The 15044-nt window shown below is 45.5% G+C and overlaps 1 protein-coding gene across 2 annotated transcripts in view; it reads right to left on the bottom strand.

Moving 5' to 3' along the window:
• Positions 1-15044, bottom strand: part of LOC147439077 (rhomboid-like protein 20) — an 85156-nt gene that overhangs the window by 14338 nt on the left and 55774 nt on the right. The gene's annotated exons all lie outside the window — the stretch shown is intronic.

Below are 15044 nucleotides of genomic sequence, written 5' to 3'. Positions count from 1 at the left end.
CTATATAGGGTGAGTCTTTTGACAGCATAAAGAATCAGTATGCAGATTCGGAGTTTGGTAAGTATTGGTTGTAGGCTCTTGCTTCCCAAGGGCCCAGCAACTATCTCATTCGTGATGGATTGTTATTTTTTCATCAGCGTTTATGTGTGTTGCCCTCTCTCAGGCCAACCATATTGCATGATGCACATGATTCTCTCACGGGTGGGCACAGGGGTATGAACACCACATTGGAAAAGATTGAACGAATTTTTTATTTGCCTAAAATGCGAAAAGATGTGTTTAGTTATGTTACACAGTGCACTATATGTCAAAAAGTAAAAGCTCCTCGGGATAAGCAGCAAGGCCTTTTGCTTCCGCTGCCTATTCCCGAGGGACCTTTTCAGGATATCTCTATGGATTTTGTGACTAACTTACCACCAAGTCTGCATTCAAGGAACACTCAATGTTTAACAATTTTTGATCGTTTCAACGAATTCTGCATGTTGATTCCTTGTAAGGCCACAGTTACTGCACAAGATGTTGCACGATTGTTCTTGTCATTAAGCATTGGTATCCCCTCTGTGGTTTGCCAAAGTCCATTGTTTCAGATAGGGATGTTAAGTTCACGTCCAACTTTTGGCGTGCACTCTTTGAAAATTTTGGCACAAAGTTGAATTTTTCATCCGCTTTTCATCCGCAGTCACATGGTCAAACCGAAATTTATAATCAATTGGCTTTTGATGTGTTAAAATCTTATGTTCATGATCAGCAGTCTCAATGGGAGCTCTATCTGCCATTGGTTCAGACTATTCTCAATGATTCTTTTTCTTCTGCTATTGGTCGAACTCCGTATGAGGCAGCTTTTGGCCGTCCGTTCCAGTCACTTTTGACTAGATCGGTCAGTCAAATGCCTGATGCCAATGTTGAGAGTCAGTCATTGGATGAGATTGCTGAGAGTGTGAAGCTTCGGCTAAGCAAGGCTCAGGAATCTTATTCTCGACAGGCTAACAAGCATCGTCGAGAGGTCTCGATCAAGGAAGGAGATTGGGTGTATCTACAAATCATGAAACAGCATCTTAAGCAAGTTGGCAAGAAATGTCCTAAGTTATCTTTTCGTATGTATGGTCCATTTCCACTCATCAAAAAGATTAATGAGGTTTCAATGAAATTACAGTTGCCTAACTCATGGTCAATGCACAAGTTTTCCATGTCGCTTCGTTGAAAGTGTTTCACGGAACACCTCCAAAGGACGTTTCGGAAGAAGAAGAACCGGAGATCATCGATGAAGCTGAAGTCATGGAGCCGGAGCAAGTCTTCTTGCATCGGTTTCGCCATGGTTCGAAGAAACAAGTACGACAATATTTTTTGAAGTTCAAAGATCGAGGAACCCATGAAGCGGTGTGGGTAGACGAAGAGTTCTTCGAGGATTATCCAGAGTTGTTGACAGACTACGAGGAAGCCATGCAGCTCAGTACCAGTACCTCACTTTAAAAAGGAGGGGATGTCAGGTGACACATCCAACCCTATGTGTCCGTGGACAAGCTACACCATAACAAGGTTCCCGTCAGTCCAGTCAGTCTAAACTAGAAGTGATCTGGCACTTTTGTGAGTCTATTCGTAGACCGTGCATGCCCAGTCACTTAGTGTAGATGCATATCCTCTGGTTGCACACCGCATAAGCATAAGCATTTCCATCAGATTCCATCAGAGTCAGTTTGGGGATTTTTCAAGTGACTTTATCCTATTTTTAACATTTTTCACTTATTTATTAAGTGACTTTTGTTGGGAACTCAGTAGGGCAAATTGGGTAAGTTAATATATAAGCAAACCCAAGTTAGCACAATTGGGCAGATGAGCAAAGAGCACAGCATGCTTCCCAAGCAACAGGTGCTCCCTCCCTCTCTCAACAAGAACCTCTTCAAGCCCGCTTGGTGAGGCCTCCCCCCTTCAGCCCTAGCATTTTGGGATCGCCTACACTCCCTCCCCATTGGCGTTTCCTTCCCCAGCAAGCTATCACCATCAAGCTCCACAGCTTGGCGTTTTTCCCCGCGACCAACAACCTCAGCCACTTGCGTTTTTGATCGCCAGCAAAGCAGTAGAATCCAGCGTTTTTACTTCAGTTTTCAGCCTTGGTAAAACGCAGCAAAACAGGGTTTATTAGCAGGTCAAATCAGCCCTGAAACGCAGCTTTGCCCTGCAAATATTCAGCGTTTTCAGCCTACGACAGCAGTCCCAAAAACGCAGCTTGACAAAGACAAATCCACAGCGTTTTTGCCACCGTATGAGCCCCGACAAAACCAGGGATTTTCAGCCATAAAAACAGAAGGAAACCAGTCAGTTTCAGCCCCCCAAAGTGGTCCAGATTCGCAGCCATTACCCCTTTGTGGACAGCAGATAGAAGAGCATCGACTTCAGCCCTAAAGTCTTCATCGTCGTCATCGGCATAGTCCCCGTTTGCATCAGCCCATGCATCATCATTGTACACCTTTGTGCAATCAAAAGTAGACCACTCTCGCCGACGAGAGTGGGGCCTTCGGAGGAGGGTTTTACAAACTCTCGGGTGTCGTATCTCTCTTCTCTCTTTCCCTCAGTCTCATACACTTGCACTCACAATATCCACTCACTTTGTTCGTGATCATAGCACTCTCCATAAAGACGGAAGGCTCTCTCCTTCCCTAAGAACTAAAAGGAACCTGAGCAAATATAGATCACTGTAATCTTGAGAAATTACAACATTCATTCCGCTGCACCTTACAATTTAATTGACTATCCACCTTCCTTAAACTCTCGGACTTTCGTGCTTTTGTCTTCCAGAAAGTCATACTGGTTGGCTTTGTAAAAATTCTTCTTCTGTGCATTTGCTATCATTAGAGTCTAAACTGTCTGTAGACGAGTCCTCAGTAGAACTGTCAATCACGGGGCGGGGATTTGGACTTCTTTGCCTTTTTCTTGCCCTTTCCGAAGCGTTGCTTCTTGCTTCGCTTTTTGCCTTTTCTATCTTCTTCGCTGGAGTCAGATGAGCTAGAAGAACTGTCAGAAGAAGAAGAAGAACTGGGTACTCCTTCTGTCACATGCACAACTAACCCTATGTGTACGTGGACAAGCTACTTCATGACATGTGTTCGGTTCGGTTCAGTCAGCCTAGATTAGGAAGTGTATTGGCACTTTTGTGAGTCTGTTCGCAGACCGTGCATGTCCAAACACTTAGAGTAGATGCATATCCTCTGGTTGCACACAACATGATCATCAGCATTACCATCGGAATCCATCAGGAGCATTTTCCAGTGCACAGAACCTATTTTTCCTATTTTAGCCAATTTTCACTTATTATTTTTAAGTGACTTTTGTTGGGAACTGGGTAGGGTAATTTGACTAAGCCAATATATAATAAGGAAACCTAGCGCTAGTAGATTCTAGCAGAAGAGGCAACAGGAACCCTGTGTTCACCAGGCAACTTCTCAGCAAGACTCCCCAAGACAGAAGACCTAGCGTTTTTGCCTTTGCAAGACCTAGCGTTTTTCACCCAGATCAGCCCTGGCGATTTCGTTTGCTAATCAGCCCCGGCAGCAGCAAGACAACATGACTCCCTAGCGGTTTTGGCATCAAGACCAGAGATCAGCCATAGCGTTAGCAGATTCCTCAACAAGGACAATTTTCAGCCCTAGCGTTTTTGGGTTGCAGATCAGTCTCGGCGTTTTGCAATTCCATCGCGACAGAATCAGCAGTAGCACCAAGGTTTTCAGTTTTCAGCATCAAGACACCGCAGTAGAACCCCCAAACCTCGCAGATCTCACAATCCCGCAGCAGATCCTCGCCGCACGGTCAAATCCAGCGTAGTTTACAGTTTCAGTCCGGAAAACGAAGATTTCAGCATCTGTGTTTTCAGCGCGTCGTCGTCGCATCGTCGCCATCGACATCATCACCGACATAGAGTCAGAATTCAGCAGATAAAGATTTGCAGATTTCAGCCCTAGCATTTTCAGATTTCAGCCCGTCTCGTCGTCCTCCTCATCGTCGGCAAGTCCAAGCATTGTAGAGATTTGTGCTGTGAATAGTAGACCGCTCTCGCCATAGAGAGTGGGGCCTTTGGAGGAGGGTTTGACAACATTCTACTGTCGTATTCTTCTCTCTCTATCTCTCAGTCTCATGCACCTTCATTCACAGTGTTCACCACTTTGTTTGTGTCCATTGCACTCTCTCACTAAAGGAACGGAAGGCTCTCCCTTCCGTAAGTAAAAGGAACCTTGAGCACAGTTCGGAGCACTCATCTTTAGCAAAGTTCAACATTCACTTCCGCTGCACCTTACATTGGTATCAGAGCTTTGGTAGTGTTCTGTATCACTCAAGAAAAGAACCACAAGAAATTTTTTGCTTGTTGCCGTCGCACGTAACCCAAGACCTCTTGGGCGTGTCAATTCCTAATAGTGTTTTTGAAGAGTGACACGAAACCCAAGAAAGAAGGGCTTGTCCAGCCTCCCCTTGTTTCTCTTTTCACTCATTGAGAGCGGACCGTGCACTCAGCGGCTGGCCAATCGAGGTGAGGTGGGAAAAAGCAACCTTGGTGTGAGCGCAAGGCCGCCAAGGGGTGCGCCCGCGGGAAAGAGAAGAGCTCGGGTGAAGAGAAGATCCTTCACTAACACAGATTGCAAGCGAAAGAAGAACCTCAAGAACCTCAAGAACCCAAGAACCTCAAGAACCCAAGAACCCAAGACCCACAAGAACCCAAGTTCCTCGTGAACTTAAGAACCCATGACTTCAGTGGATGGTCGTCACTCGAAGTGGAATGAATACTTCGCATGCAGGTGATGAGCATGAGGGTGGCGAAGAAGAATTTTCCCCACCATGCGGTTTTTCTGACTCTCCCCCTTCCCCATCTATGTCACGGATTGCACTAACTCCTATGGAGGCTTTGGACCAGATGTTTATGGAAAGGAAGTTAGAGCGCAAAGAAAGAATGGCAGCCATAGCACGTGAAAGCGAAGAAAGAATGGCAGCCATAGCGCGTGAGTGCGAGCAAGCACGCTTGGAAGCCAAAATAAGAGAAGCTGAATTTGTTCAAGAGAACAAAGCAAGAAAAGCAATGAACGACCGACACATGAAAGAGATGTTGTGACTCTTTTCTCAAGTGCAGGCACAGATGCAAGAGATTTGGGAAAAGGAGACTCTCCCCGTCTCTTCTTCTCCCACGCATGACACATGATTTGCATGATTATGATAAGCATGATGATTTGCATGATAATGACAAGCATGATGATTTGCATGATCAAGATGTGATCATTCACGAGCATGATGATTTGCAGGAAGAAGCTGTGATTGTTCACAAGGATGATGGTTTAGTTGATACTTTGTCTAGTGACGATAACCTCATTGCAGATTCGATCAATCACGAAGAACCGATCTTGGCTCTCGAGTCGAGGTCCAAAGAACCCCCACAGGAAGTTTCGATCCCTCACGAAGAACCGATCTTGGCTCTCGAGCCTAGGTCCAAAGAACCCACAAAGGAAGTATTATGTGTACGAATGATTAGTCGGCACGCATTGTTCGAATGTTTCATTCATGATGCTTTCCTGTATTTTAGTCACCGTCCTTATGTGATCCCTTTTCACAGGCATACCATATTGCACGATGAACACGATTCACTCATGAATGAGCACGGATGTATGCGGATTACTCATGGAAAGATGAAATGTTTGCACCCAAGGAATTCACATTCCATGTCTCTTCCTTGGCATGACACAGTATCCGAAAGAGCACAAAAAGGATTGAGCATCAAGCATTGGCATTTCCATTGTGTTTTGCCACAGTTGATTGATTTAGATCAGAAAGTCAAGATTCGATCCCATTGTTCGCATGTGTTTGATGAACGGTTTGGCACTCCATCTCTATGTTCATCTCCATTGCATGCACAGTATTTTAGGAAGAAAAGAATTTTTCCAGTCACTTTACATGGAATGGGTATGGTCATGTTTTTGTGTTGGAAGTGGTTTCAAGAATTTTCATTCTCGGAGATTCTTGAAGAAGGTAGACGCATGACTATAGACGAAGTTGAAGCATTGAAGGAGCCACAGAAGACTTTGTCTCGCTTTCGGCGTGGCCCAAAGAAGAAAGCGTTGCAGACCTTTATGAAGTTCAAGTATCGCATGACCCACGCATCAGAGTGGGCCGGCGAAGAGTCCTTTCCAGGATTCCACATGTTGTTGGCGATCTCCCTCGACGCCATACAGTTCGGTACCAGTACCTCACTTTGAAAAGGAGGGGATGTCACATGCACATCTAACCCTATGTGTACGTGGATAAGCTACTTCATGACATGGGTTCGGTACAGTTCAGTCAGCTTAGATTAGGAAGTGTACTGGCACTTTTGTGAGTCTGTTTGCAGACCGTGCATGTCCAAACACTTAGAGTAGATGCATATCCTCTGGTTGCACACAGCATGATCATCAGCATTACCATCAGAATCCATTAGGAGCATTTTCTAGTGCGCACAACCTATTTTCCCCATTTTAGCCAATTTTCACTTATTATTTTTAAGTGACTTTTGTTGGGAACTGGGTAGGGCAATTTGACTAAGCCAATATATAAGGAAACCTAGCACTCGTAGATTCTCGCAGAAGAGGCAACAGGAACCCTCTATTCACCAGGCAACTTCTCAGCAAGACCCCCCAAGGCAGAAGACCTAGCATTTTTGCCTTTGCAAGACCTAGCGTTTTTTACCCAGATCAACCCTGGCGATTTGGTTTGCAGATCAGCCCGGCAGCAGCAAGACAGCATGACTCCCTAGCGTTTTTGGCATCAAGACACAGATCAGCCATAGCGTTAGCAGATTCCTCAGCAAGAACAGTTTTCAGCCCTAGCGTTTTTGGGTTGTAGATCAGCCTTGGCGTTTTGCAATTCCATCGCGACAGAATCAGCAGTAGCACCAGCGTTTTCAGTTTTCAGCATCAAGACACCACAGTAGAACCCCCAAACCTCACAAATCTCACCTTCCCGCAACAGATCCTCGCCGCACGGTCAGATCCAACGTAGTTTACAGTTTCAGTCCGGAAAACGCAGATTTCAGCATCTGCGTTTTCAGCGCGTCGTCGTCGCATCGTTGCCATCGACATCGTCACCGACATAGAGTCAGAATTCAGCAGATAAAGATTTGCAGATTTCAGCCCGTCTCGTTGTCGTCCTCATCCTCGTTGACATCGTCGGCAAGTCCAAGCATTGTAGAGATTTGTGTAATCAATAGTAGACCGCTCTCGCCATAGAGAGTGGGGCCTTCAGAGGAGGGTTTGACAACATTCTGGTGTCGTATTCTTCTCTCTCTATCTCTCAGTCTCATGCACCTTCATTCACAGTGTTCACCACTTTGTTTGTGTCCATTGCACTCTCTCACTAAAGGAACGGAAGGATCTCCCTTCCGTAAGTAAAAGGAACCTTGAGCATAGTTCGGAGCACTCATCTTGAGCAAAGTTCAATATTCACTTCCGCTGCACCTTACACCTTCAAATCGAACACGCTTCTTTTGCTTTCTGGCCTTTTCAAAAATAGACTGACGACCCAAATAACCCGGGAAGTCAGCGCCTTTCTTCTGCTTTTTGTCGTGCTTTTTAGCTTTGTTCTGCGCGTCAAAAAGCTGATCAATTCATGCATCAATTACCTCTTCTAATTCTTTCTCTGTATACTTCTTGGGAGTAGGAGGTTTCTTGAGAGCGGGTTTGCGGGGTGGTTTTGTGGTTTTCTGCCACTGCGTGTGCACCTCTTCGAAAGAAGTCTTGCTCATATATTTAGCCAATTTCGGGTCCTTGGCAAAATTAAGCATCATCTTTGTTGCATTGCCGATCAATTGTTGACGCTCCATCTCTTGACGCTCCGCCTGAGTAGGCCGAGGCGGCCCAGTACCGGCAATTTTGTGAGCCTGTTTGCTGGACCTGCATGTCCGGACAAGTCCATTAGATTAGGCTTTTTAGTTTTGGAAGCCTCTTGCATAAATGGTTTGTATACGTGTTTTGACAGATGTTATCACACTATGGTGGGTATCTAGCATGACGTGCATATAGTTCTAGGTTAGAGGAATCCAACAAGATATACCCCGCGTAGATCGGATTCCCGGGTGAGCAAATGTGCGACAATTTCACCCAAACTGATCTTCCCAGCCTAACTTTCAATAAATCATTTTAATAATTTATTTGTTGGGTGTGGTGGATGGATTGCCCTACCTAAGCCTAAATAAATTCATAAGTGCAATTTCAGCCCTATAAAGGGACCAAGGAGCCTAGCATTTTCAATCGGATTAAGATAGTGCTAGTGTAGAGCAAAAATAGTCCCAGCGTTTTGCAAGATTCAGCCCTAGCGTTTTCAGTCAGTAGAAGCGTTTTCAGCCAGTAGCAACATTTTGGTGTTTCCTCGCCAGATCAACCCGTGTTGCAGGTTCCCAACACATCAACCAGCGTTTTCAGGTTTCAGCCCGTTCCATAGCCGAAACATGGCTCGGAACTGCATTCGCGTGCTTCCAACTAGTTGCAGTCCGGTACTTCGGTAGCCCATCGAGCCTACCCTCGGCCACAAGGCGGCTCCTCCTTCCAACTAAGCTCGAGAGGAGGAGGAGGAACTCCTTCTCTCGAGCTTAGTTGGGAGGAGTTCGAGGAGGATCCAAAGACTCGCTTTTTACCTCCGTGTGTCTCCGTTAGGTGGACAATTGCAGAAATCGGATGAGGAAAGGTTGGAGGCTTTTCTCTTTGGACTGGACCACTCAAATCAAGTTTGATGTGGAAGCCGGTGACCCGAAGACATCGCTTGGCTCAACTCCAAGAGATGAAGCACAACAAGGGTAAGCTCAAGACGGCCTCAGGTAATGGTAACTCTTCCTCTCATGACTCGTCTAAGGACAACAATTCTAATGGGAATGGTAGCAATAAAAGGAACTCTTCCAATTCTTCTTCTCAATCTAATTCTCCATCTCAATCTCAAGCAAAGAGCGATAAGTCTAAGGATAAAGGGTAAAGGAAAATCTGATAAAGCAGGCGTGGAGAGAGAGAGAGAGAGTAGCGTACGAGTTTGGGAGAAGAGCCCGTGTATTGAGTTTCGGGCTTTCTCTTTATTATGAGTCAGTGACCTAAGGGTCCAAGGGCCATTCATATTTGGGCGCTTGGACTCAAGGCTTAAAATGCCTTTATAAACATTATTCCCTAACAACCTCCCACCTAAAGGCAATGTGCCTTGGGAGATAAAAGAATCAGCTAACTATGGTACATCAGCTGACTATACACTTACTCATCCAACCCCCATTGTCTGGCGGCAATATGCAAACCTCTCTGCTGGGACATTCTTGGTCAGAAGATCTGCATGAGTGTCATCTGTATGCACTTTGACAAGGGTGATAGCTTTGTCTTCAAACACCCTCCTGATAAAGTGATACTTGTAAGGTGTAGCGGAATGAATGTTGTAACTCTCAAGATTAGTGATCTTTATTTGCTCAAGGTTCCTTTTAGTTCTTAGGGAAGGAGAGAGCCTTCCGTCTTTATGGAGAGTGCTATGATCACGAACAAAGTGAGTGAATATTGTGCGTGCAAGTGTATGAGATTGAGAGAAGGAGAGAAAAGAGATACCACACCCGAGAGGTTGTAAAACCCTCCTCCGAAGGCCCCACTCTCGTCGGCGAGAGTGGTCTAACTTTGATTGCACATAGGCGTACAATGATGATGCATGGACTGATGCAAATGGGGGCTATGTCGATGACGACGATGATGACTTTAGGGCTGAATTTGGTCCTCTTCTATCTGCTGTCCACAAAGGGGGAAAATGCTGAGGATCTGGAAGATCTTGGGCTGTTTTCGTATGGCTGAAAATCCCTGTTTTACTGTTGTGTTGATGGCTGAAATTCTCTGATTTGTAGAGGCTCTTATTGATGACAAAACGCTGAGGTTCTTGCAATGATCATGCTGCGTTTTTGGGTTGATGTCGAGGGCTGAAAACGCTGCCTTGCTGCAGGGCTGAAGGTGCGTTTTTATGGCTGAAATCGCCGAGAATCTGCAACACTTGCTAGCGTTAGTAAAACGCTGAGGCTGCTGCCGGTAGGGGATAAAAACGCCAGGCAAGATGAACTTTGATGGCGATGGGCTGAAGCTTGAAAAGCGCCAAGGGAGGGTGAGAGGCTAGCGATGAGAAAACGCTGGCTTGATGGTGGAGTGGCCTCGCCAAGGTGGCTTAGGGAGGGTCTTGCTGAGCGAGGGAGGGAGCACCTGTTGCTTGGGAAGCCTACTGTGCTCCTTGCTCATCTACCCTATTGTGCTAACTTGGGTTTGCTTATATATTAACTTACCCAATTTGCCCTACTGAGTTCCCAACAAAAGTCGCTTAATAAATAAGTGAAAAATGTTAAAAATAGGAAAAAATAGGATAAAGTCACTTGAAAATTTCCCAAACTGACTCTGATGGAATCTGATGGAAATGCTTATGCTTATGCAGTGCGCAACCAGAGGATATGCATCTACACTGAGTGACTGGGCATGCACGGTCTACAAATAGACTCACAAAAGTGCCAGATCACTTCTAATCTAAACCGACTGGACTTGACGGAAACCCTGCTATGGTGTAGCTTGTCCACGGACACATAGGGTTGGATGTGTCACGTAACATCCCCTCCTTTTCAAAGTGAGGTACTCGTACCGAACTGTATGGCGTCGAGGGAGATCGCCAACAGCATTCGGAATCCTAGAAGGGACTCTTCGTCGGCCCACTCTGATGTGTGGGTCGTGCGGTACTTTAACTTCATAAAGGTCTGCAACGCTTGCTTCTTTGGGCCGCGCCGAAAGCGACACAAAGTCTTTTGTGACTCCTTCGATGCTTCAACTTCGTCTAGAGTCCGGCTTCTTCCGTCTTCAAGAATCTCCATGGCTGAAAATTCCTGAAACCATCTCCAACACAAAACCATGAACATACCCATTCCATGTAAAGTGAAGGAAAAAATCTTGTCTTCTCTAAAGACTGTGTATGCAATGTAGATGAACATAAAGACGGAGTGACAACCCGTTCATCAAACACATGCAAACAATGCGCTCGAATCTTTCTCTTAAGATCTAGAGAAATCAACTGTGGCCATTCACAACGGAAATGCCCATGCTTGGTGCTCATACTTTCATGTGCTCTTTCGGAAATTGTGTCATGCCAAGGAAGAGACATGGAATGTGACTTCCTGACATACAAACTTTTCAGCTTTTCATGAACAATCCGCATACATTCGTGCTCATCCATGAGAGAAACGTGCTCAACATACAATATGTCATGCCTAGGAAAAGGGATCACATAACGGTGCTGACTAAAATACAGGAAACGATCACGAATGAAACATTCGAACAATGCGTGCGTGTCAATCATGCGAACCCATAATACTTCCTGTGAGGGTTCTTTGGACCAAGGCTCGATAGCCAAGATCGAATCTTCGTGATTGATCGAATCTACAACGAGGTTAGCTTCGCTAGGAAAAGCATCCACTAACACATCATCCTTGTGAACAATCACATCTTGATCATGCAAATCATCATGCTTGTCTTTATCATCCAAACCATCATGCAAATCATTATCATTCAAATCATCATGCTTCTCATAATCATGCAAGTTCTGTGTGTCATGCTGTGGAGAAAAAGAGACTGAAAGAGTCTCCTTATCTCGAATCCTTTCAATCTTGTCCTGCATATTAGCAATGAGAGATGGAGAATGAGCAATATCCTCTCCATTAATGACAGTAGGAGAACCACTTTTAGCATTGAGAGTTAAAGTGTTAGCCTCAAAATCAATGAGAGCGTTAGTCTCACGAAACCATCGAATGCCCAAAATCATATCACATCCTGAGAGAGGAGAAACAACAAATCTTCTAGTGAAGGCAATCTGTTGAATTGCAAACAATACATCAAGGCACTCCTCCGCGATGAGAGAGTCCATACCGGGACGAAAGCCAGAGACCTCGATAGGAGATCTCGGACTAACCTTGAGGCGGGCTCTCTCAACAAGAGAGGAACTGATCACATCATGCATACTACCTGGGTCAAACAATATGACAAAATGGTGTCCGACGTACGACCATAACATTTAATGAGAGAATCATCAATGGGAGGGTCCTGAGAAACTGGGGGCACACTCGTGTTATCATTCATTGCATTGACAGAGGAAGTGGGTGCTGTGGGTTCTTTAAATTCATTCGATTCAAGCTTAGGACATGTTCTTTTTATGTCACCCTTAATGTGACAATGAAAACAACGACCTTCTTTAGAATAAGTGCTTTGTTCTTCCGACGTGATGTATCCTCCTACAATTCCTTGTGCTACCTTTTCATCTGGAGTAAGCTTAGGTTTAGCAATTGTGTTAGCCTTACCCTTAGATTCATTGGAAGAATTCTTTGATGAGAGACTGTTGAAAGATTGGTTAGAAGAGTTATCATTCTTACCATTCTTACCGTTCTTACCATTCTGAGGGTTCTGAGAAGTCTGCGAGGTACTTGTGGAAGTCTTGTTCTCCTTAGGCTTTCCCTTGTTGTGCTTCATCTCCTGTGCGAGAGCAATCGCTACTACCTTGTTGAGATCGATTGGATCGAGTACCTCGACATCGTACTTGATATACTCATCCAATCCAAAGAGAAAGCCTCTTTGTGCTCATCATCCGATTTTCGTAATTGAGTGCCTAGCTGCAAAACACGATTAGAAAAAGACATGGCTGGCATACCATTTTGCTTGAGCGAGCGCCAATCGTCTTTCTATCGTGCGAGGTACTGAGGTGGCATAAACCGCGCCTTGAGCTTGTCTTGGAAATCAGCCCAATCGAAGGAAAGGGACGTGAATCCGTCGGCTGCCTCTAGGTGCGCTGCTAGCTGTGTCTCTTGCCATGCGTGGTACCAATTGATGGCATCACCGGCAAGGTACGTAGCTGCCGTCAAAACTTTGCTATTTCCTGTCTTCTTAGTTGTCGCAAAATAAGCATTAAATTGATGCAACCAAGAATGAATAACTGTAGCATCCATCTTACCCTCATACTTACTGAAAGTCAACTTCTCTGTGACTGGATGGTTGGAATCCGCATTGTGGCTTGCGCCACTTGATGAACTTCCACGATCTTTGGGTGGTTCGGTCTTCGAGGCTAGCACGTGGGAAATAAATTCTTGAGTGCGTAGCTCCCTTTGAGCTTCACGCTCGGTGTCCCTTTTTGCTTTTTGTTCATCGCGCTCGCGTTCGAAAGCAAGGCGATTGGTTTCTTGTTGTGCCAACGCAACGCGATTCGCTTCCAAAGTGACGCGAGTCGCTTCTAGTTGTGCCAGCAATGTCCATCATTGACTTGACCATCATCTCCATAGGAGTTAGAACAACTCGTGGTGTAGATGGCGAAGGGGGAGGGTTGGAAAAATCTCCTGGTGGGGAGAATCCTTCGTCGCCTCTCTCATGCTCATCACCTGTATGCGAAGTATCCATTCTGCTTCGGGTGACGACCATGCACTAGGATCTTTGGTTCTTAAGTTTACGAGGAACTTGGTTCTTGAGGTTCTTTAGGTTTCCTTTTGCTTGCAAATCGCGTTAGAGAAGGATCTTCTCTTCACCCGAGTTCTACTCTTTTCTGCGGACGCACCCCTTGACGGCCTTGCGCTCACACCAAGGTTGCTTTTTCCCACCTCACGTCGATTGGCCGGCCGCTAAGTGCACGGTCCACTCTCAATGAGTGAAAAGAGACACAAGGGGAGGCTGGACAAGCCCTTCTTTCTTGGGATTCCTATCACTCTTCAACAAAACACGATTAGGAATCGACACGCCCAAGCGAACTTGGGTTCGTGCGACCGCAACAAGCAACAAAAATTCGTGGTTCTTGTGGTTCTTTCCTTGAGTAATGCAGAACACTTCCAAAGCTCTGATACCAATGTAAGGTGTAGCGGAATGAATGTTGTAATTCTCAAGATTAGTGATCTTTATTTGCTCAAGGTTCCTTTTAGTTCTTAGGGAAGGAGAGAGCTTTCCGTCTTTATGGAGAGTGCTATGATCACGAACAAAGTGAGTGGATATTGTGCGTGCAAGTGTATGAGATTGAGAGAAGGAGAGAAAAGAGATACGACACCCGAGAGGTTGTAAAACCCTCCTCCGAAGGCCCCACTCTCGTCGGCGAGAGTGGTCTAACTTTGATTGCACAAAGGTGTACAATGATGATGCATGGACTGATGCAAATGGGGGCTATGTCGATGACGACGATGATGACTTTAGGGCTGAATTTGGTCCTCTTCTATCTGTTGTCCACAAAGGGGGAAAATGCTGAGGATCTGGAAGATCTTGTGCTGTTTTCGTATGGCTGAAAATCCCTGTTTTACTGTTGTGTTGATGGCTGAAATTCTCTGATTTGTAGAGGCTCTTACTGATGACAAAACGCTGAGGTTCTTGCAATGATCATGCTGCGTTTTCGGGTTGATGTCGAGGGCTGAAAACGCTGCCTTGCTGCAGGGCTGAAGGTGCGTTTTTATGGCTGAAATCGCCGAGAATCTGCAACACTTGCTAGCGTTAGTAAAACGCTGAGGCTGCTGCCGGTAGGGGATAAAAACGCCAGGCAAGATGAATTTTGATGGCGATGGGCTGAAGCTTGAAAAGCGCCAAGGGAGGGTGAGAGGCTAGCGATGAGAAAACGCTGACTTGATGGTGGAGTGGCCTCGCCAAGGTGGCTTGGGGAGGGTCTTGCTGAGAGAGGGAGGGAACACCTGTTGCTTGGGAAGCCTGCTGTGCTCCTTGCTCAGCTACCCTATTGTGCTAACTTGGGTTTGCTTATATATTAACTTACCCAATTTGCCCTACTGAGTTCCCAACAAAAGTCACGTAATAAATAAGTGAAAGATGTTAAAAATAGGGAAAAATAGGATAAAGTCACTTGAAAATTTCCCAAACTGACTCTGATGGAATCTGATGGAAATGCTTATGCTTATGCAGTGTGCAACTAGAGGATATGCATCTACACTGAGTGACTGGGCATGCACAGTCTACGAAGAAACTCACAAAAGTGCCAGATCACTTCTAATCTAAACCGACTGGACTTGACGGAAACCCTGCTATGGTGTAGCTTGT

The sequence above is a fragment of the Adiantum capillus-veneris genome, chromosome 16 (genome assembly GCF_014529385.1).
Source record: "Adiantum capillus-veneris isolate H3 chromosome 16, ASM1452938v2, whole genome shotgun sequence".
Taxonomy (NCBI): domain Eukaryota; kingdom Viridiplantae; phylum Streptophyta; class Polypodiopsida; order Polypodiales; family Pteridaceae; genus Adiantum; species Adiantum capillus-veneris.
The sequence above is the reverse complement of the archived record's forward strand: the minus strand, read 5'-3'. Positions and strand labels throughout refer to the sequence as shown.